The sequence below is a fragment of the Callorhinchus milii genome, unplaced genomic scaffold (assembly GCF_018977255.1).
Source record: "Callorhinchus milii isolate IMCB2004 unplaced genomic scaffold, IMCB_Cmil_1.0 Scaffold1, whole genome shotgun sequence".
Taxonomy (NCBI): domain Eukaryota; kingdom Metazoa; phylum Chordata; class Chondrichthyes; order Chimaeriformes; family Callorhinchidae; genus Callorhinchus; species Callorhinchus milii.
This window is the reverse complement of record NW_024704742.1, coordinates 41039937-41061583: the sequence shown is the minus strand read 5'-3', so window position 1 is coordinate 41061583 and position 21647 is coordinate 41039937. Positions and strand designations below refer to the sequence as shown.

The following is a 21647-nucleotide window of genomic DNA, read 5'->3' as shown; positions in this document are numbered from 1 at the left end:
GTTTCACCCACAAATATAGTCAATTCACTTTACAGTCTATTCTGGAAGCACTGTGAGACGTCTAGAAGATGTGAAAAGTGCTATATCAAATGCAATGATTATTATTATTCAGCCAATCAAGTATTCCTTGAGGTTTTTTCTCTAAATGAGCCACCTAGTCTACTACTAGTTTTAAACCACTTTCCTGCTTGTTCCCTTCAATATTTTTTTCTGTTTCAAGTATCTTATCTAACGCTCTTTTTAAAATCACTGATGCACTTTGCCTCAACAGCAGTTTGTGACAGAATTTCACATTCCAGCCACTCTCTTTGTAACAATATTGCGATTTTTCTTCTTATAATTCTTTTTGTGGTTAAGTTAAATAAGTTCTAGATTTGAGCCTTGCTGGTAGAGGACGGCAAATGGTCCTCTTCCCATTCACACACACAAAGCAGAGAGAAACCATCTGAGAACACGTCACCATGACAGCTCCTCTCCACTTCTTGGTGGCTGCTGCTGTTGATCTCAGTGAACAGGCTTCAGCTTTTCTATTTTATGAAATGATGCACAGGAGTATGTGTGTGTGTGTGTGTGGTGGCGGGGAGTTGATGTGCTGCATTGTTGGAGGTGCTGTACTTCAAATGAGATCTTAATTTGAGATCCTATCTACCTGTTCCGGTAGACTTTGAAGAACCTAAGGTATAGTTCTCCTCGTGTCCTGGCCAACCATCCCCCCAAAATAAAATTGGTCAGTCCTTTCAAGGCTGTTTGTGAGATACTGCTGTGTGCAAATCGGCTGCTGGGTGGACCCACAAATATACAGTAAAAATCATGTGAAGAGCTTTGAGACATTTCAATGATGTGATACAGTGCTATATCAAATGCAAGGATTATTTTTAGTGTGCTGGAAAACCTAAAGAGGAAAAGAAGACAACATTAAACCTACTTTTATCCAATCTATGTATGTATGTATGCAGGTGTGTGTGTGTATGCATGTATGTATGCATTGGCACCAATGTAATACATTGCCATATAATGAATGCTAATCATTTCCCAACCCTCCAGTTGTCTACGCATTTTCATCAGCTCTCAATATCCTTCTTTTCCTACCTTTGTGACTCATTACATCATCCATATTTTTAATCTTGCCATTTACACTTCATAAACAAATAAAAGGTGCCCACCAATACCTTCCTAACCCCTCCCACCCCCCCCCCCCCCCCCCCCACACACACACACACACAAACACACACACAGGATTTCTTTGAACAAAAGGTTCTTATTATGGATTCCAATACTCGCTGGGTTCAAGAGAGCTCAAACACTCTTTGCTCCTCACACCAAACCCTTTCCAGAGCTTAGATGAGAAAAGGAGTTGACTGGCAGCCGTGAGTAGGCTCTCTGAAATGAGCACATCAGCCACGGTGCTGACAGCCCAGTGATGGGAGCTGCAGTGATGCTTTGCCGCTTGACAACTGATTGGCAGCTCGTGGCTTGGGAGTTGTGGGTAGTGTCGAAGCATGTTCCCTAAGAGTAATCTGTAGCAGAGATTAAAGACACCAACAAGCACCCCTCCCCGGCACCCCCACCCCCCCCCACCTTTTCCAGTTGTGCTACATTGATGCTCTTTCCATCTTTCTTGCTGCTAAAATAATTTAAATGATCCAAGTTGTTTTACTACATTAATGTTGCTACTGATGAACTGGGAACAATGATTTAAACATGAAATTTTGTTTTTAAATATTGATTGCCTTGGGGGAGGCACATATTTTGTCAATACCACCTCAACACGACATTGAAACGATGATTCAATCCTATTTTAATGCTTTCAGTTTTCAAAATGCATGCGTTTCTTGGATACATCATCGTCAAATCATTTTATGCAGATTTTAAGTTTGAACACTCATAGTAGCTTGGAGAAGTGTTCCGAATGAGCGAGTTTTAGTGAGTTCAGTGTCATTTGAATAAACCATATTAATCTCCTTATATTTTGTACAATAAAATATCACTGCAGACCTCACATGGGTTAACTCAAATGAAAAGTGTCTATTGATTTTCTAGATTGATTCTGAGCACAGTGCCCCTCACTGCCTCTATTCAAGTTTTTTTTGTTGGTCGGTCGGACATGTATGGAAACCCATCACCACGTTTAACAATCTGGAGTCTGTTTCTTCCCAGAGGGACACACCTGTTTAAGCACTCCACAAGATGCTACCCATGTGAAGGACGCTATATAATATAAGGTGTTGTTGTTGTTTATCTAATTCTGGAGAACATGATAAGCAGGTTCCCAAGAGCTAAGGCTTGTGGACCCCAGAGGGTGGGTTGGGGTACTGCTGGAGTTTAACCAGATAAAACCACATAGCTTACCATTGAAAACACCGTCTGGCAAGCTTTAACTATTTATGTTAAGGAGGCAACTTATTATAAGAAGGATTATTTGTATTTTAATTTTACTCTAAAGACTTTCATTAACCTGGTACACCTCATGGAGAACTGAAACCATGTTCGCGAATGTACATTTTTGCTGAATTTAGAACGTATATAATAATCCTTGCATTTGATATAGTGTCTTTCACATGGGACGTGTCAAAATGCTTCACAAGATTCACTGCAAGGTTACTGACTGTGTAGTTTGTAGGCGAATGCGGCAGCCAATTTCCAAACACTTAAAGAGTAACAGCATTGAACTGGCAACTGTAAACAATTGCAATCAGTTTTAGTGGAATGTCTTGGAACCCTTCATTACAGACTACAATGGACCTTTCTCTATGTATATATGTGTGTAGCTGATGCCAAAGAAGTCACAGTGGCTTCAGTGATAGGAATATATTTGGCAACAACGAAAATAATCTAGTGTTTCATTATTAAACTTCCAGTAGCTCAGGCAGTGAGCCTCCATTAGTTGCCTTGCTGTAGCAGAAGCTAAACCTGCTGATTGTTCAAGCAGTAAATGCATATGGTACCTTAGCAGCAGAGCAGACAGCACAGCATTGAGAAACAGATAGTCCAGTAATACCCTAAAATGCTCCTTCCTAGTTTGATCTCTTCGCTTAAAAAGTGTTACCTTTCTTTGATGTTCCCAAGCGCAGATTTATACCTCGAGCAAAGTTTATAAAAATGTATATATTTTTTAACTCATTTATTTGTAAACACGAGCATGAATTCTATTTCAATAATTTCTCTTTTGCTTTCCCTCTAAAATTTGAAGCGGCTGCATGTGCACTAAGCCACCTCAAAATTATAAGCGTCCTTTGTCCCCTCCGCTCCACCATCTGTGGCCGTGCTTTCAGCCCTTACGCCCTGAAACTCTGGAGCTCTCTTCCTCAGTTCCTCCACCTTGCCTCATCCTGCCCGTTCTTCAGATCACACCTGAAGATGTTCCTTGTCGACCGTGCCGATAGGTCATCTCCCACCTCTCCACGTGGCGGTGTTAAGCGTACGAGATGTGAAGGCCACTATAGAATTGTGAGTTGTTGTATGAAAAATAAGCAAAGACTCAAAACAAACAAAAAGGGTGCAATAAAAAAGGGCAAAATATTTTTTCTAAAAATACATACAAAACGTAAAATAAGTGCAAACAAAATGCTTTGCATAATACTGTACTTAATACAATAACAACAACTACTTATACTTGTATAGCACAGGGTAGTGCCTCAAAGCGCTTAACAGTGATGGAGCCTGACTCTGAGCCGGGGGTTAGGGGAGAGGTGGCTGTAAGCACAGTCAAAGAGGATAACCACCAGGATTGATGGGGCTAGAAAACCAGTCCAGTATTGGGGCTCCAGAAACCCAGCCCCCAATACTGGGGATCCAATAAACTAAAACAAATTAAAATACAAAACAAAATCAAAGCAGAAAGAACAGAACCTGGTACTACATGTCAATCAAATAGGTGTGTATGCTGCTGACCAGCTTTAGCTCTGGAGCAAAGCTTTTATATTCAGTGGCTTGCTGTGGAGCCAACAATTGATTTGATGGAGAGCTTGGTCTAGACTGCTCCAGAGTGCCAAAGTGCACTGCTTTTATGCAGCACTTTGCCTCTGGAGAAATGCTTAGTAATATAAAAGCGGCATAAACCGTGTTATTCCTAGGCACAGACAAGATGGGCCAAATTGCCCCCTTCTTTGCAGATAATTTTTATATTAAGTCTTCTGCATAAACCTGACAATGCAATGAAATCTTTTAACATTTTCTTTCCTTGTAAGGTGAATGTGTATGTTATACATCAGAGTCCTGAATCTCAACCTGCAAGTTTGTTTTGTCTCAAAAGTTAAAATACAATACAAAATACAAAATTACACTTGTATAACACCTTTCACTGCGGGAGGACATCCCGAGGCCCTGGACACTCCAAGGTGCAAGTCCCAAGATTCACACAGAATTATAAAAAAAATCAGACTTTGGAAGACAGCTTTTTCAAAAGCATTTCAGAAAAATAGCTTCCAATTGAAAACTGAATTTTAAAATTTCCACAGTTCTGTACAATTCTAATCTTCGAGACAAAATGGTCAGGTTAAAACAAGGTAGAATTTCAGGCCTCAGGAAGGAGAAGATGGTTTGCAGGACACAGTAAGATTTGAAAATGGATCACCTCTGTGACTCAATTGGTGGCACAGAAAAAATCTAATCTTTGGGATAGGTACAGCATCAATTAGAAAATAGATTGCTGTGACCAAAGACTGCAAATCGTTCTGGCAATGTTAATCTTGGAAAAGGGTGATTAAACATGCAACCCTCAGAAATTAAAAGCACAAATGCTGATTTAAAATTTGGACAGTACATTCAGAATATATTTCTAATCTACAGGACTCCCATTTTTTTAAATAAGGTTGATTTGCTGGGTATTGAAAGCAAACCAGCTGCTTCAGCGGTTTACCAAGGGATACCAGAGAGAGAGAGACTTTGTCAAAATAAGAGGAAAGCCCAGGTATACTTTGGATTAGCATCAGATGAGTAAGAGGGAGGTTAGAAGGGTTTTACAGAGGGGGTTATTAAAATATGGAATGTATCACCACAAATGGCTATTGAAGCCAAATCTGTAATAGCATTTAAGAGGAAATTTGGGAAAGACTTGAATAATAATAATAATAATAATAATAATAAAGGATCTGGGGAAAGGCCAGAGGTAATGGGATTAGATCTGATATAACTCAGCATAGACATGATAGGCCGCATAATCTCCTTCCATGCTGAAATTATTTTATGATTTACTGATGATAATTTTAAAACAATTTAGCATAAATTTTGATACATACTTTTGCCTTAACTTTCTGCATGGTCTTTGCAAATATGAAGGAGGAGGAGCTGGAGTGAGAAGATAAACGACTTTGTGCCATTTTGAGTTGGAGAAGATAAGCAGTTTGAGAGTCTGAGAAGAATACTGTGAAGGGCTGGTATTGTATATGATCATATTATAGCCCACAGGTTAGCCTTGGTGCTGGGTTATTTATTACAAAATAGGCTGAGTGTTTTAAGATTATTTAAGAAAAATATCTCCACAAAGCAATGTGTGTGTTTTTAAATCCTATATAAAAAAAGACAATTTAGAATAAAATAGGTGACTTATAAGGAAAAAAAGTAGCAGTTGCACAGAAATGATACGCTCAGTTTCCGATTTCTGTACTGAAATTTCTAGATTTCTTTGTAAAACTGGTTTCTTTATTGCAGACACACAAGATGTGATCTACTGTGCAGTTCATTTAAATATCTGAGGTTCATTTTGTTGATGTAATGAGAATAAAAGTTGTAATTACTGGGAATTGTACTGCAGTGTCTCGAATCTCTCCCGTGGAGCTCATTAGCATGACAATTAATACTGAAGTGTATTTAAATGTTGCTGAAAGCAAAAGGCTAACTGAGATTATCAAAGGGTCCATTTTGCACACAGGCAGATTTTAAGCTGTCCTATGGCGAAACAGATTCAACTAGTCTAAACTGTCGTTCCTATGTTCCTACCTCTTGCTTTACTTCCCAGTGTAGTGCTCCTGGACACTACCCAGTGTGAGAGGCACTGTATGAATGCAAGTTGTTGTTGTATGCGCAGTTTGTGTCAAAAGTTCCCTTTGATTTCCCCTTTGCTTTTGGTTGGTGAGCTGGGTTTCTGACACATGCAGAAACCCATCACCATGTTTACAAGTACCCAGACCAGGTTTGCATCCTGATCATATAAATTATGTTTCTTGCCACCTTGTTTCCCTGCTTTCCTGGCTATAACACCTTGTGGTAGAGTAAATTTCTCTTCCTTTGCTGTCAGACACTATAGTTAAAAGGGATTTGCTAACATGCACAATATTAGGCACAATATTTGCATCCTATTCTCACTGTGGGAGGGTGTAGTTGTTGCCAGCGAATTGAACCAAATGGGTTGTAATAATTGCTGTATCCCTTATCTGTGTGACCATATAGAGTTACAATATTTTAAAAAAAGTAATTGTCAATGCTTTGACAGAAATGACCGTTAGTAGAAACGGCTTTGACCTGATTGCCATGCAGCATATATGTAATGTGTTTATCTTATCTGTGGAAGATACTGCAGTAGAATTAGTACTTATTCTGATTTCTGTGGAACCATGTCAAACTCTGTTGAATGGAGGAGAGACAATAAGCGCTCACACACAAAAAACAAATAGTTGACAGGCACTCACTGCAGTCATAGCACTTATAATTATAATGTACACTAATTGTCATCAATTGGTTAGTGATCGGATGAGACATTAAACCGAGGCCCCATCTGCCTGTTCAGGTGGATGTTAAAGATCCAATGGCACTATTGGAAAAGACAAGGGATTCTTTCCTGGTGTCCTGGCCGACAATATAAAATTCACTTCATGGCTGTTTGTGAGACATTGCTGTATGCAAATGAGCTTCATTCTCCTACACGGTATACAGTCACTACACTTTACAGTATATCTGTGAAGTGCTTTGAAACGTCCTCCCGATTATTATTATTATTTTGAGGTGTTTCGAAATACTTGTAGTTTACGTTTTTAACTTCTACAAATTAAACAATAGGAGTCACGCCATATGTCAGGACTTGAGCTCATATTCTAAGCTGCCACTCGAGTACAGTACAGGGGGAAGAGAACTGCATTGTTGTGGATGTTCACACCAGCTCCACAGACTCAATGGTTTACTATGCTGTAGACTGTGGATGATTGTAGGAGATACAGTTAGATGGTTTTGCATTTGTCCTGTTGTGTTTATAGGTAAAGTTGTGTTTGTAACAGTTGATTACTACAAGGCCATTGTGCTCGCTATGTGAAAAGTGTGGCTTTTTTAAAAAAAAGCAGAAGAATCTTGGGCTAAGTCAAGTTGACTCCTGCTTTAATCAATAACTAAAAAGCTGTGAAACTAGTGTTATCATATCGCTTCCTGTTTTAATAATAATAATCCTTGCATTAGATATAGCGCCTTATCACGTCTTCGAGACATCTCAAAGCACTTCACAGAATAGACAGTAAAGTGAATTGACTGTATATTTTGTGGGGGAAATGCGGACCTTTAGATGATACCAATGTCAGTGTTTAGGTTCAGGTATATCAAGCACATCATGAGAATTTAGTGCTAAATGTACTTATGAGATGTCTTAGAATTTATGTTTTCCTTAAATTAATTGCAGATAAGCAATAATATGGGCAGATTGACATTTCCCCCCCTTTCCTCTTTATCTCTCACAACTTGGTTTTGGAGTGGCCCTCAGTTTTATTTCTGCATTTTATGTAATTTTGTAAAGTGGATCACATCCTAGCTCAAACCTTTTTGTGAAGGAAGTAGCAATTAAGAATACAGTTAAGTGCAACACGCTTCTGTTTTGGTTATCTTCGTTGCAATTTCTTAATTGATCCGAACCAGAGATGTGGGGGATGGGTGAATGTTGTGGAGTTTTCTCCTGATTGCCTTTGGGCATCTGGAAGTGTTTGTACAGAGCATTCCTGGGAGATCAAGGGGATGGAGATAGAGTGTATGATGGGTTAGGTTTTGCGTGGCTAGAGAAAGTGTTCCATGATTTTGTGTGTTCTTAATGCACTATGAATATAAGACTAAAATACAGAAAGCTTGTGCGGAGGACATTTTCCTTTGTTGTTGGTAAAAGAAAAAGATTTTTGTGATGTAAAATCTATTTTTACGGACGTTTCTACGGTGAGACAGAAGACTTTGACGTTAGTTGTTCAAAAAAGTTGGTTGTTTAAAAAATAGAGAATTTCATTGTGGGTTTGCAACAAATGTGTAATTTCACTCATTGTCAGGAGAAGGCATCGCCCCAGGCTGCATTGTGTTTCTTCTGGATCAGTTTGTGATCATATTTGAGTTAATTTGAGGCTAAAAGTACAGATTAAAAAGATCACAACCTTTTGATAGATTTAAGCTTCTGTTTTCTAAAAAAATAGCGTAACATGGAACCCACATGCCATTCGTTTTCTGTAGGCTTGAGAAGCTAGATTCATGTTATGATGAGATCTATTTCTGAGCCCTACATGCATTGGGGAAGGCAACACATCACAGCGCTGCGTGTCTATGTCTATACTCTGCACCATGGTGACTGTGTACTATATTACAGTCTTCTGCTTAGTTGAATGCCAATACTGACACTACATACAAATAAACAATTTTCTGAAAAAAAGTATATTTGGCACAATAAATACACTAACATTGACCTGGATTCATGTTTTTGCTTGCGGTGGGCAACGAGATCAGAATGCGAACAAAATGTAATTCAGTCTTTTCAATAGATTAGAAGGATCGTGCAGTAGAGAGCCAAAACAGTTGCATTGTTTTCCGACTCTGCGCAGTTTCTCTCCCATAATTTCCAAGTTATGAAGACTGGTGGTTGAAGACATTAACTGACTACATTCGTATTCGATGCTAAGACCATCTTGAGTGGAAGGGATTTTTTATTTTACCAATCCCTCCCCCCATCAAAACCATGACTGCCCATCTGTTCTTTACGATTGCATTAGATCAACTAATGAAAACACGAACAGCATTACATAAATATTTAGTACACATGCATACAGCATTTTGTATTTATGTAGCACACAAATACTCAGTGTTACATTTATGTAGCATGTGCACATAGTATTAAAACTGTTAATTACACGCAATATCACAATCATTGAGCAGACATACATATAATAATAATACTAATCCTTGCATTTGATATAGTGCCTTATCACATCTTTGAGATGTCTCAAGGCTCTTCACAAAGTGAATTGACTGTATATTTTGTGCGTAAAACACAACCAATTGTACACAGCAGTGTCTCACAAACAGTCGGGGATTGAGTAACCAAATTATTATTATTTTAAAAAATTGAAGGGCTTATTACCCCAGGAAAAGTGATCCACCAATTAACTAACAACCAGGTTCCTACTTACTGCTCGGTAAATAGAAACGTGTAGAATAAGGAAACATGCCCAACGTTTCACCCTGCCCATGAATCGAACCCAGGTCATCTTGCTGCATTTATGTAGAACACACACAGTGATGACAACCACAACTTGCATTTATATAGCGCTTTTCACCGTAAATTCTCAAAGCGTTTAACAGTGGCAGAGCTTTGATTGATAAAATGATTTAGTGCACACATTTTGTACGAAAATTTACCACACACATTTATTTAGCACATACAATGTTAAAATAACTAGATAAAATAAATAGAGTGCACACACATACCAGCCCTCTTGAAATATTTAATAGATACAATTTTTAGTTGTTAATTTCTGTTGCCGGAGCCAAACCGTGCATTTTTCTGTGGTATTATTTTTAGCTCGTGATCCGCCTGTCACTTCTCCAATTACTGATCTTCTCAGCGTTTTCCGCTGTTTTAAAGGATAAAATATGAGATACCAGACCAGTTCTTCAGTATTAAACCTTCAATCTATATTTAATTAAGACAAAAGGAGGCTTGATCACTTTACCCCTGAAGTTGACAGGGCTGTTGGGAATATTTAAAGGTCAATCACTTACTGGGCTGAATTGGACCACAAGCGGCAGTATTTCACTTGCCATTTGTGCTTCATCCGCCACAAGAGGAAAGGAGATTTAAAAACACAATCTTTCTGTTGGTTTCTTCATGATTATGCTAACAGAATACACGGGCAGAAACAACAGAATGTCCAGTTTGTTCCACTACAAAGAAGAATCTGCATAGATCTTGATGGGTCTTGATTTAACCCGTATAGTGGAATAGTATTGTGCTTTCTGCTGGTGTCCTATGTACCTGAGTCTAAATAGTGTTCTTTTGATGTTTACTGTTTAGGATCACGGTTCAGACTTAGAGAAACCTTAGAACTATAGAAATTTATAGCACAGTGTTCTCCAAATTTTTGCACAAAAAGTGAGTGTCCGTTGCAGAATCAATCCTGCCGTCTTTTAGAATTTCAGATTTTTTAAGAGAAGGAAAGGCCCATTAGGTCTGATAAGCCAGTTCTTTGTGACGTCCCTTCTCCCCTCTCCTCCTCTCTCACTATGGACACACAGCTAATTCCTTACCTTTTTAATTTTGCTTACTTTTGCTTACTTCATAGGTTTCCCCTGATCATTTATTTATAAATGAACACACTTTGCCTGACTTGCTTCTTTACTTCTAATTTTGAACTGGTATCCCTGGTATTTGAACCCTTCCCTACAGTGAAGCTACATCAAATGTATCATTCCCCATCATGTTTCAACTTCAGTTAAATAATCTCTTTTCCAAAGTGAACAAACCCAACTTCTGAAATCTTTTCCTTAACATCTTAGCATCCTGATATCTGCAATTACAGCATTTCTTTAATGTTTATCTCTAATGCCATTAAGAGCAGTCTCCTTGGTTCGCTGATTAGCACTACACAGAGTGAGAGCTCCATGTGGATGTGACCTAGACCTCAATAGCAACAATAGTGTATTCGACGGTGTGATGGAGTGCTATATCAAGTGCAAGGATTATTATTATTGAGGTCACTTACTTTGATTTCTTTCACTCTTCACTGATTCCCGTTCCATTGAAGGATAGGTACGAAAATCTGGAATGAAAAATGGTATTTCAAAATGGTAATGGAGCCATGCCTCTTTCTGCACACAAGAGCAGTGAATGCAGAAATGGCGTCTGTGGCCCATTATGGGGATTTTATGGGCTCAAAACTACCTGTTATAATAGGGCTCCTCTGTAATAAGGGCTGTTTCACCAGACTCCCATTGTTAAGCAGTTAAAAGAATCCAACATTTCTGTTTCGTGCACTTCACTGACTTAACGTTTTCCCTTCCAGCCCCTGCACAGTCTTGTGTGATGTTCCTCAGGGCTCTGTCCTTGGTCCCCTCCTCTTCATCCTCTACATGCTCCCTCTTGGTGACATCATCCGCAGACACAGGGTCAACTTCCACGTATACACGGATGACACCCAACTCTATCTCTCTGCCTCCACCCTCGATTCCAGGCCAACTGGCGTCCTGACAGACTCTCTGTCAGACATCAAGTCCTGGGTGCGAGCCAATCAGAAGGGCCTTGGTCTTACTGACTTTCTACAGCTGAAAGTCAGTAAGACCAAGGCCCTTCTGATTGGCTCGCACCAGCGCCTCATTACCTCAGGCACTCGCAGCATCACCATCCATGGATGCACACTCCACCTCACCAAGCCAGTCAGGAACCGTGCGTCTTGTTCGACCCTCAACTGTCCTTTCTCCCCCATATCCGTGCCATGACCCGCTCTGCCTTCTCCCACCTCCGCAAAATTGCCCGACTCCGCCACTGCTTCAACCCAGTCTTTGGAACTCTGTCCCACAATCCCTTCGCCTCGCTCCCTCCCTTGCCTCCTTGAAGGCATGACTCAATAATAATAATAATCCTTGCATTTTGATGTAGCGCTTTTCACGTCTTCTAGACGTCCCAAAGCGCTTCACAGAATATACTGTAAAGTGAATTGACTGTATATTTGTGGGCAAACGCGGCAGCCAATTGCGCACAGCAGTGTCCCACAAACAGTCGTAGATAGAAAATGACCAATTTATTATTGTTTTTGTTTTGGAGGGATTATTATTAGGCTCTGTGTGGAGTAAGGAAACTTGCCCAAGGTTTCGCCCTCTGCCTGGAATTGAACTCAGTCTCTCGCTTGCAAAGCGAGTGCTCTAACCACTGAGCTACAGGACTCCACATGCAAGACCCTTGCATATATATATGATAATTGATATAGCGCCTTATTACGTCTTAGAGACGTCTCAAACTGCTTCACAGAATATACTGTAAAGTGAATTGACTATATATTTTGTGGGCAAAACACGGCAGCCAATTATGCACAGCAGTGTCCCACAAACAGCCGTGGATTGAAGTGACCAATTTATTATTTGTTTGAAGGAATTATTACCCCTGGAAAAGCGATCTGCCAATCAACGAACCACCGGGTTCCTACTTACCGCTAGGTAAACAGAGACGTGTGGAGTAAGGAAACCTGCCCGTTTCGCCTTGCCCGGGAATTGAACCCAGGTCTCTCGCTTGCGAGGAGTGCTCTAATCGCTAAGCTGCTTTTCGACCACGCTTTCGCTGCCCTCCTTACCTCTCTGCCCTCCCTCATCCCAACCCTGCACCCCCCCACCACCATGCTCAGGTCCCCGACTGTTCAGCACCTTGGGACGTCCTCCTGACGTGAAAGGCGCTTTACAAATGTAATTTTGTTGTTGTCCCTGGCAGTGGAACACAGTACCATACAATATTTGCCTTTTTTATTACTTTTACTACAACCGAGCAGAGAGCTAGAACTTATACATTTATTCACAATAAGCCCTAAATCTCTTTTCTGATCAACATCCTGTATAACTATAACAATTAACAGACATTCCTCTTTCAGTACCTTGCTAATCATTTTACACTGGTCTATATTGCACTGCAATTGCATTAACTACATTAACGACATTGCATTAGCAACCCCACCATCCCTCAAAATTCAGAATGCAAATGCCTACAATCTTTTCATGACTGTATTTAATTTTGATCACATATGTTTATTTCCCATTTCATGTCACTGGCTCTCACCTTTCTGAACTGAAAGCATCCACAGACTTGCTCTTCCTCCCCGCTTTAAATACCATAGAGAGCCTCATGAGAGTGATCGCCTGATCCCTTGCCCTATAATTTCTCCTCACTGCCTGTGTGCTTTTGCTGCCTGCCTCTTGTTGGATTTGTAATAGTCCCACAGCCCTTAAAGAGTTAAATGCACATGAGGAAACGGTTGAGCTGGCAGCTTGTAAGAGCATTGGTGTGAACCCATGTCCTGGCCTCTGTCTACACAGCATTTGTACACCCGAGCACTGCATGACATATCATTATGCTACCACTTTATTTAACCAGCACTACACCTACTTCACCCACTGTGCGAGTGCAGATTAATATTTAGAATCCATAAGTGAGCCACTTAATATGCACCAGATGGAGTCAACAGATTGTTAATCAGATGTAGTCAACTGAAAAATACATTATTTAATAAGTACATATATATCTAATCTGTGCCCCTTTTTTAACTTGTGTTTTAATGCTTCATTCGTTCCTAATCAAACAGGCATAAAACGGGAAGGAAAGTCTATGGGCATGATTTCTGTTCTGCCTGACCTATAGATACTGAGGAGGGTTGCTTCATTGAAGAATGATACTGTACTAATGGTATACACTTCCTGCGAGCCACCTACTCTATTTTGGGCCACTCTGATGATATATTAATGAGAGGAGTTGTACACGTCCTTGCGCAGCTCTCAAATTTATCTGGGGGAAGTATGGTCTGAGAGATGATCTGGAGCCACCAATCCCCAGGAAAACCTGGTACCACTGAGTATCACTGAACACTTGTTGATACTCATCTTTACAGCGGTCAAGTTCTGTATCGAGTCTTCATTAACTCCCAAATGTCTGCCGCTGTTAAATGCAATGGAGCGTCTCAGTAGACACATGAGCTCTGCCCCTTGTAACTTCTATCACCTAGTGTAAGAGCTCAACGATCCCAGGTGCTGTAGAAAAATGAGGATTTCTCATGCTAACGGCAGACAATTTTATTTTATTCAATACAGTATTAAGGGATTTTGGGAAACGATAGGGAAATGGAGTGATGAGTTGTGTCACGATCGTAAAATATGACAAAAGCAGTTCAATGGGCTGAATGGCTTACTTTTGGTGATATGTTCAGTACTTCCCTGGACTGACTGTCTCCTTAAATAAATTTATTGTTATTGTATCTTGGTCAGTTGAGGAACTAATATGTATGAGAAAGTCCTTTTGACCGTTTGATGTTTGGGAGTAATACCTAGTGTTACATTTGCTGATGTACAAAGCACAAGTTATATCCTTCACAGTTCTTGATTTAATAAAAGCTGAATTCAAAAGATGTACTGGAAACAATGGACCTAAGTCCATAGAAATGACCAAGACCTTTTTATTGCACTTGATTGTCCACAGAAGGCATAAAGTAACCCTTTTCATTCTTAGTGGGTGCAAGTCTATAGGATTCAGCATTGAATTGGCAATGAGCTCGCAGCCTATCTCTGGAAGATTATATGTTGTGGGGAATGAAAATGTTACATTGATATAGTAAGGGTTGCTGTATTGAGGCTTGGTAGATTGGAAGTGAGACATTACTGGAGCAGTGAAAGCATTGCTCTGCATCCCGTTTTTGCTGCATATGATGTAGGAGCGCTTTAACACTTGGCGCCTAAAGGTTCACAGATATTGCTCACCCTGACACCTCAGTAGCAATCAGTGGAAGAAGTGTATTTGAAAATAGAAGTGTGGTTATTTCCACAGCAAGGCAACTTGCACTCGACATGCTGTGCTAAAATATCTCAAAAAGCATCATCACTCTTTTTGCACAGTCTGTGCCTTGGGACATCAGAAAGCAATAGTTTCTGTTCTATGGTCTGTTGGTATCCCTTACGAAGCAGTAGAGACTCCTCTGCCAATTACAGTTACCATTTCAGTCTATGTGGATGATGGATACCGAGTGCACTAAATCCTGGCAAACCATTGCACGGTAAATCTCCTTTAATACTTTCTGCTGAGGGTCATGAGGCATGGATATCCTTTTAATGAACATCCCCTCGCATCAAGTGCCAGAGACAGCTCTAGATAAAGAAAAANTGGAATTGGAAAGCACTGACATGAAGCCATATTAGCCATTGCATTTAAAAATAAAACTGAGGGAGAGTGCATTTAAGTCTGTGATCTTATCTCAGGGTTCAGATGACGGTTGTAAAGTACAGGAGGTTCTTTTGTCATCTGAGTCCTGACCCATGCATGATATCCACCTCCGTCCAGCACTCTGTCTTTGGCTTGGAGATCCAGAATAGGCACAGAATAATAATGGGCTGGTTCACTTGAACAATTTTTCAATGTGGGTGGTGTACACTAGAACCCTCCCAAGAAACAATCAAGCCCAGTCCAGAATCGTCAGGCCCACCACGTGTAGTTTCTGTGTCCTGCTCAACGCCATAACATTAAGTATCTGCTGCAGCAGCAGCGAACAACACAAAGTACAGTCCTGGTTTGTGTGCCCATGCCTATGTTTAGAAGGTTGACGACCAGCCTCACGTAAGATTTGGCTAATACTATATATATCAAGGTGGTTGGTTACTTCATTTCAGTTTCTACTGAGTTTTTAGAAACATATACTCCTCCAAGTATATCTATTAAAACTTTTTCTGAAGCGGCTCTACAGATGTGACAAATGAAGATTGCGATTGCATGTGGCGTTTAGTTCTTTACTGATAGTTTTTAACCATTGGGACTGAGAAAGGACACCTTATAGAAGTCTTCAAGATTAATAAAGGTTGTGATAGGGTAAATTATAATAGATTATTTGCATGGGTCGGCGAGTCAATAGTGAGAGAGCACAAATTTAAGATAATCAAAAAANGAATTACAACGGAGGTTAGAAAATGTTCTTTACACAGAGGACAGTTGGGATAGGGAATTCTCTGCCACGAACCGTAATTGAAGCAGAAACCATAAATTATTTTAAAAGAGAACTAGATAGGTACGTCAAGAGAAGGAATATTAAAGGATTGGGGAGAGAGCAGGATTAGATCAGATGGCTCATGTGGGGGACAAAGCACCAGTGCAGACATGATGGGCCTAAAGACCTGTTTCTGTGCTAAAACGTTTTATGATTCTCGGAGATTTTCTCACTCTGTCTTTCTTTCTCTCCCCCTTCCTTCATATAGGAATATATTTACATTTAAATCTGTACATGTTCTAGGCTTTTTAATATCAAGCAATACAAGCGTAAGACAAGTGTGGTGTTGGTTTCAGAGAACTGCCACATTCTGCGGGGAGCCAATTCTCTCCAATTGTGTATCCAGTCATCACGAATCCAATTAAAGAATTATCTGTCTTCTCGGTGCTCTCCACGTGGCTGCCTCCAGAAAGCAGCGTCTCTCTGGAATACTCTGCTTCACGGGGGTGGGAGTGAGCAAAGAGGTGGTCTGCTCATTTATTCCTAAAGCTGATAGTTAAAATTAGATTTGTGATTATAGCCTATTTTTAGCTCTCCTCGAGTAAAGCAGCGTAGAGGAGGGGCCAGAATTAATTTACCGCATTGTGAATCTGGGTTTGCTCATCACATGAATAACTCTACTCTCCTTTGGATCCAGTGATTCTAATTTACGATTTTTCATAGCAAGTTTGTTCCCCTGTGTGTTAGAAGGGTTAACCTAGAGGATGATGTCCGTTGACTTGCTCGTGAAAACAGCCTGGCTCTGTGGTGATACAGAGACCAATGCTGTAAATCTAAAATAAAGACAGAAATGCTGGGAATGCATAATAGGTCGATGGCATCTGGGAGACAAACTCCAGACTGATGTTGCCAGAGAGCACGACCTGTCTCGATAGTGCAATAATGCCAAGAACATAGAATCCTAAAGTACTACTGAACAGAAGTAAGCCATTCGGCCAATTAAGTCTGTACTAGTGTAGTTCTCCACAGAATAATAATAATCCTTGCATTTGATATAACATTTTATCACGTCTTCGAGACGTCTCAAAGCGCTTCACAGAATATACCTTAAAGTGAATTGACTATATTTTATGGGTGAAACGCTGGTCACTTCAATCCATGAGTGTTTGTGGGACACAGCAGTGTCCCACAAACACTCATGGATTGAAGTGACCAATTTATTATTATTTTTTTGAAGGAATTATTAACCCTGGAAAAGCGATCGACGAATCGACTAACAACCGGGTTCCTACTTACTGCTAGGTAAACAGAGGCGTGTGAAGTAAGGAAACTTGCCCAACTTTTCACCTTGCTGAGAATCGAACCCGGGTCACTTGCTTGCGAGGCACGTGCTCTCTCTAACCACTGAGCTACAGGACTCCACAAGGCACCATTCAAATCCTACTCTCCTACTTGCTCTCCATACGCTACAGTATTCATCTGTTTCGAGCAACTATTTAATTCCTTTTCATTCTTTTTTGTGATTATCTTAATTTTGTGATGACAGAAGGTTCATGGTCAGAAAATAAATCTTAATTCACGGCGGTGTTGCGGATTCTGCTTCGCAATGTAAGTGGGTAGATCTAAGTTCCATCAGCCTGTGTTGGTAGCTTTCTTTCTGTATATGCACAGAATCAGAGCTTTCATCCACTTGTACAGCAAGTCCATGGCAAGTACACACCAAGCATTTCAGACTTCCTGATCTTCCCAAATAGCAGCTGTCTGAATAAGAATAGCAGAAACAGGAAGAAAGTTACCTGATATTCAGGGGCAGCTCCCAATCCTGTTATTTACACAGCAAATGGATGTTCATATTCCATGTGTGCACAGTACATGTGGCCTCATTGTGTCACGTTCTGTGGTTTCTGTACAATGTCACTGACTCCGCGAGTGAGCAAAAAGAAATCTGGAACGATGTGGCACTTTTAAACAGGAAATGCTAGGAATCCCCATTAACTGAAGAGTGCTGCATCAGCAGCCACTGGCACAAACTAAACCCAGCTTGGATTAGAACTGTCCCGAATTTTTTTGTTGAGAATCCCTTTTACAAGAGAGCAGAGGGAGAGGAAGTAAGGACAGATCAAGAAAAAAGCTACAAATGTAAAACCACTAACTACATGCAGAAAGAGATAGCTAAGTGTGATTGATCATTGATCCATCGTAAAATATAAGAATGAAGTGTTCAAGCCTTTACATGATACGTGGATTGGAGCCAGGTATGGAGCCATCAGTAAGACAGATGGATAAGTAAGGCATGGGGTGAATGTTGCAGCAGAAATAAATTGAGTAAAACGAATGGAGTTCAATGTGTCTGCTTCAACCACAGTTTTCACTATATTGAATTGCACCTCATCTTATCATCAGAAAGTACAGGTCAATTTACAAGCTGCCAGAACTGTTCTGCCATTTACTCCGTCTCCCTTCATCACTGGTGATTAAGCTGCCGGCTTGAGCAGCATGAATTACATAATATTCAGAAGATAATTTAGCCGGTCAACTCTCGAGGCAACAGTCTCTGCTGCAGTTTCTCTGGTTATCTGCCCATTCTTTGTACCTCCAACAATTAAAGGTTTCATGGTTCTTGCTCTGTTGAACTCTACATTCCAGCTGCTGGGGGAGGGAGTTCCTTCCAGGACCGGCAAAATTGCACAGTCCAAAATGTTAAAGTATTTTAATATCACAGATTGTTATTTGAATGCTGTCTCAAAGAGGAAACTGACTGAATCAATTTGCAGATTTGAGTATCTTTGATCAAAGACTAGGATTGAGGGGTAGGTATTGCTATGCCACATGTGGTAAGGTCACTGAATGCACACAGCCTGTTCTTATTCAGGAAATAGTAAGTGTTTGTGATATTTCTTAACACATTCGTCTTGTGGTAATTAACACAAGGGAACGGGTTATGAAAAGGTGCAGCCTTTACCCCATAGTGACAGTACACTCTATGGTAATACCGAGTGACTGTTAAGCTTGGAAACTGAGAGTTCTGTATTTGCTGCTATTATTTTGATTTGGACGTTTGCTGAAGAAAAATGAATCATTTAGTAAAATGAGTCATACTTAATCAAAGCTATCACAATCGCTCCATTAGCAGCATTGACACTGGCGATTTCACACTGAAATGCTGTTTTTCAATCTTAAGAGGAAATCTGCTATTCAACCATCCTGCTCACGGTCAGTGTTCACTCTGTATCGCAGTCTGTTCCCATGTAAGGCAAAAATGTTGAAATGTGCTGGGATCAGCTGATATTTTCACATCGATTGCTCAGCCCCTCATTGCGCACTAACCCAAGTCTCAATGCCATGTAACCTGATACACTTACGTTCTGCTGTTTTGCACCACTGCGACTGTGCTTTCTTTTGCGCATTTTTAAGGTACCATTGGGCGGAATTGTGATGTCCTCATGAGGATGCAGGGTCATATGGGGTCACCTCAGATTCCCATGATATACTATAGAGCAGTAAAAACCAAAGCAGGCTGCAACTAAAAATCCCTCCAGTGATCTTATCCACCTCTGTCAGCAGTGCCTCTTGTCTGCATTCAGTTACAGCAACTTCAGAAGCTTCTATACAAAACTAAACCAGCGCACAGACATCAGTGAAAATCAGAAAATGAAAAGGGGCAGTTTGTTCTACAAGTGCGGAAGGAATGGCGGCATTTCACCTCCGGAGACTTTGGTTCAATATCAGTCCAGCAATCGGTGTTGACAGTCACCTCTTACTAATGGCCGACATAGGTCAGATGTGAAATAGAGGTTGGCAGTTTCAGCCTACCATCAATTTTCACCAAAGCCCTGCCCAATGCATCCACAGTCTCGACTTTGAACGAGGCAGAGGAAAAGAATATGCTGGAATCAAATAGAGAACACGTGACACGCTGGAAACTGCATCTGTTCCAGCAAAGGCTTCATAATCTCGCACCCAAATTGTTCAGAACAATGCATCAAATCACAACCTCTGTATATCCAGGTTAGTTTACCAGCAGACCAGAGAATCACTAAATGCATTCAAACAGTAAATTGGTGCCTTTGCAAAATATAATCACCATTTTTGTTCTAAGATTTGCAAATTCTTAAATTCACAAAAATACTGCAATTCTCCATGGCTCTTTATTGTGCTCAAGCGCCCTTTATAATAGAGGTGGAAACTTAACAAAGCATAATTAGGATAGAAAAGACTAATTTAATTTCTGATGAGGCTGATATTTAAGGAATTAAGTAACGTTCAGAATGAGTTTAAAATTGAATAATCACAGAAGCTGTGAACCTACATCATGGTGTCTAATTTGTGGTATTTCTTTTAATCTTTTTTAATAAATGAATATTAATTTTTTTCTCTGATTTTCTCCGCATTGGTAAATACCTCTCTATGCCTGTTCTGGCCACACATGCTGCAGTCTGGGTTCATAGGTTTCCCTTTGGTACTTTGCCCAAGTGGTCAATGGCAGTGAAGCAGGGTAGAGGACAGGGATAGGGGCATTTTGGGGGAAAGCAGCTCGGGTCGGGGGTGGCAGCAAACATGCGGACGTTGAGACTGGAGGCAAAGCGATAACTGGGGCATAGTCAGCCCACAGGTATGGAGACAGCGGAGGCTAGAGAAGACAGCGGGGGCTAGAGGAGACAGTGCAGAGGGGGGAGAGGAGGCAGGACACTCATTGTGTTATTTACCAGTTGCCTAAATTGGAAAATAACACAGTGAAAGAGAGAGGAAGGGAAGGAGGTAATAGTAAAGACTGTAATAGACCCAATTCCAGCAATTCAAAACTGGCGGGCAGAAATGACCTCACGCGGGGAGTTTTAGCCATTGGTTCAGGCAGGAGATTTTGAAATGACGTCTCTTCGCCTGAATCCATTGATGGTCATGATTCCCAACGATTTTCACTCACCGACCAGTCTCCGCTGCTAGTCCCAATCCCCGAGATCTCAGCCCTGGCGCTACCTGCCGGTCTCGATCCCTGAGACCTCGAGTATCATCAGACCACTCAATTGTCGAGGTTGTCACAGTTGAGCCTAACCCTCTCCTGACCAGTGTGCCACACACAAGCACTAGCCGTAGAAGAAGCTGTAGAGCGGTGTTGGCTAAACTATAGCCCATGGGTTGTCAAGAAGCTGCCCCGCGAACATTTGCACTAGTGTAGGTGATCCATGTTCGATCCTTTGTGTGTTTTCAGGTTTTTCTTGATTGAATATTTCTTAATTTACGGCAAAAATCAAGAAGTGTTCAAGCAAGAAAATGTATTTTGTTGACCAACCAAAAGGATTGGCTAGCAATGCTATTGAGGGCCTCGGAGCAGGAACCCTGACTATTTTTCCCCTACCTTACCCAGCTCCGACCAGCAAACTCAGCACTGATTTGAACCAGTGAGCTCCTGGTCTGTAAAATTATATCCACTGCACCATCGGGCTGCCCCTAATTTGATATTTCTGAACTGGATTTGTTAATCAGGAATCCCATTAGAGTTTCCACAGAAATTCTGTTGAAACTCTGCACAACACAGATTCTTTATTAAGGAATTACTGCAATTTATTCCCCATTATTACTGATTTATACGCTTCCTTGAACAGCAAAAGGGTAGCATAGTCCAGACCATGTATTTCTTCAGGCTGACGTCAATTACTTTCTGATAGTTGATGGGAAACATGCATTTGAAGACGAGATTGATCCTCTCTCTGCAAAAAGCCTTTCTTCCAATATTGTCTACCTCAAGGCACTCCTTGTAGC

General features: G+C 40.6%; 1 protein-coding gene across 9 annotated transcripts in view; it reads left to right on the top strand.

Annotated features, from left to right (window-relative positions):
• LOC103175802 (LIM domain-binding protein 2) overlaps nt 1–21647 on the top strand; it is a 261273-nt gene that overhangs the window by 163500 nt on the left and 76126 nt on the right. The window lies entirely within an intron of this gene.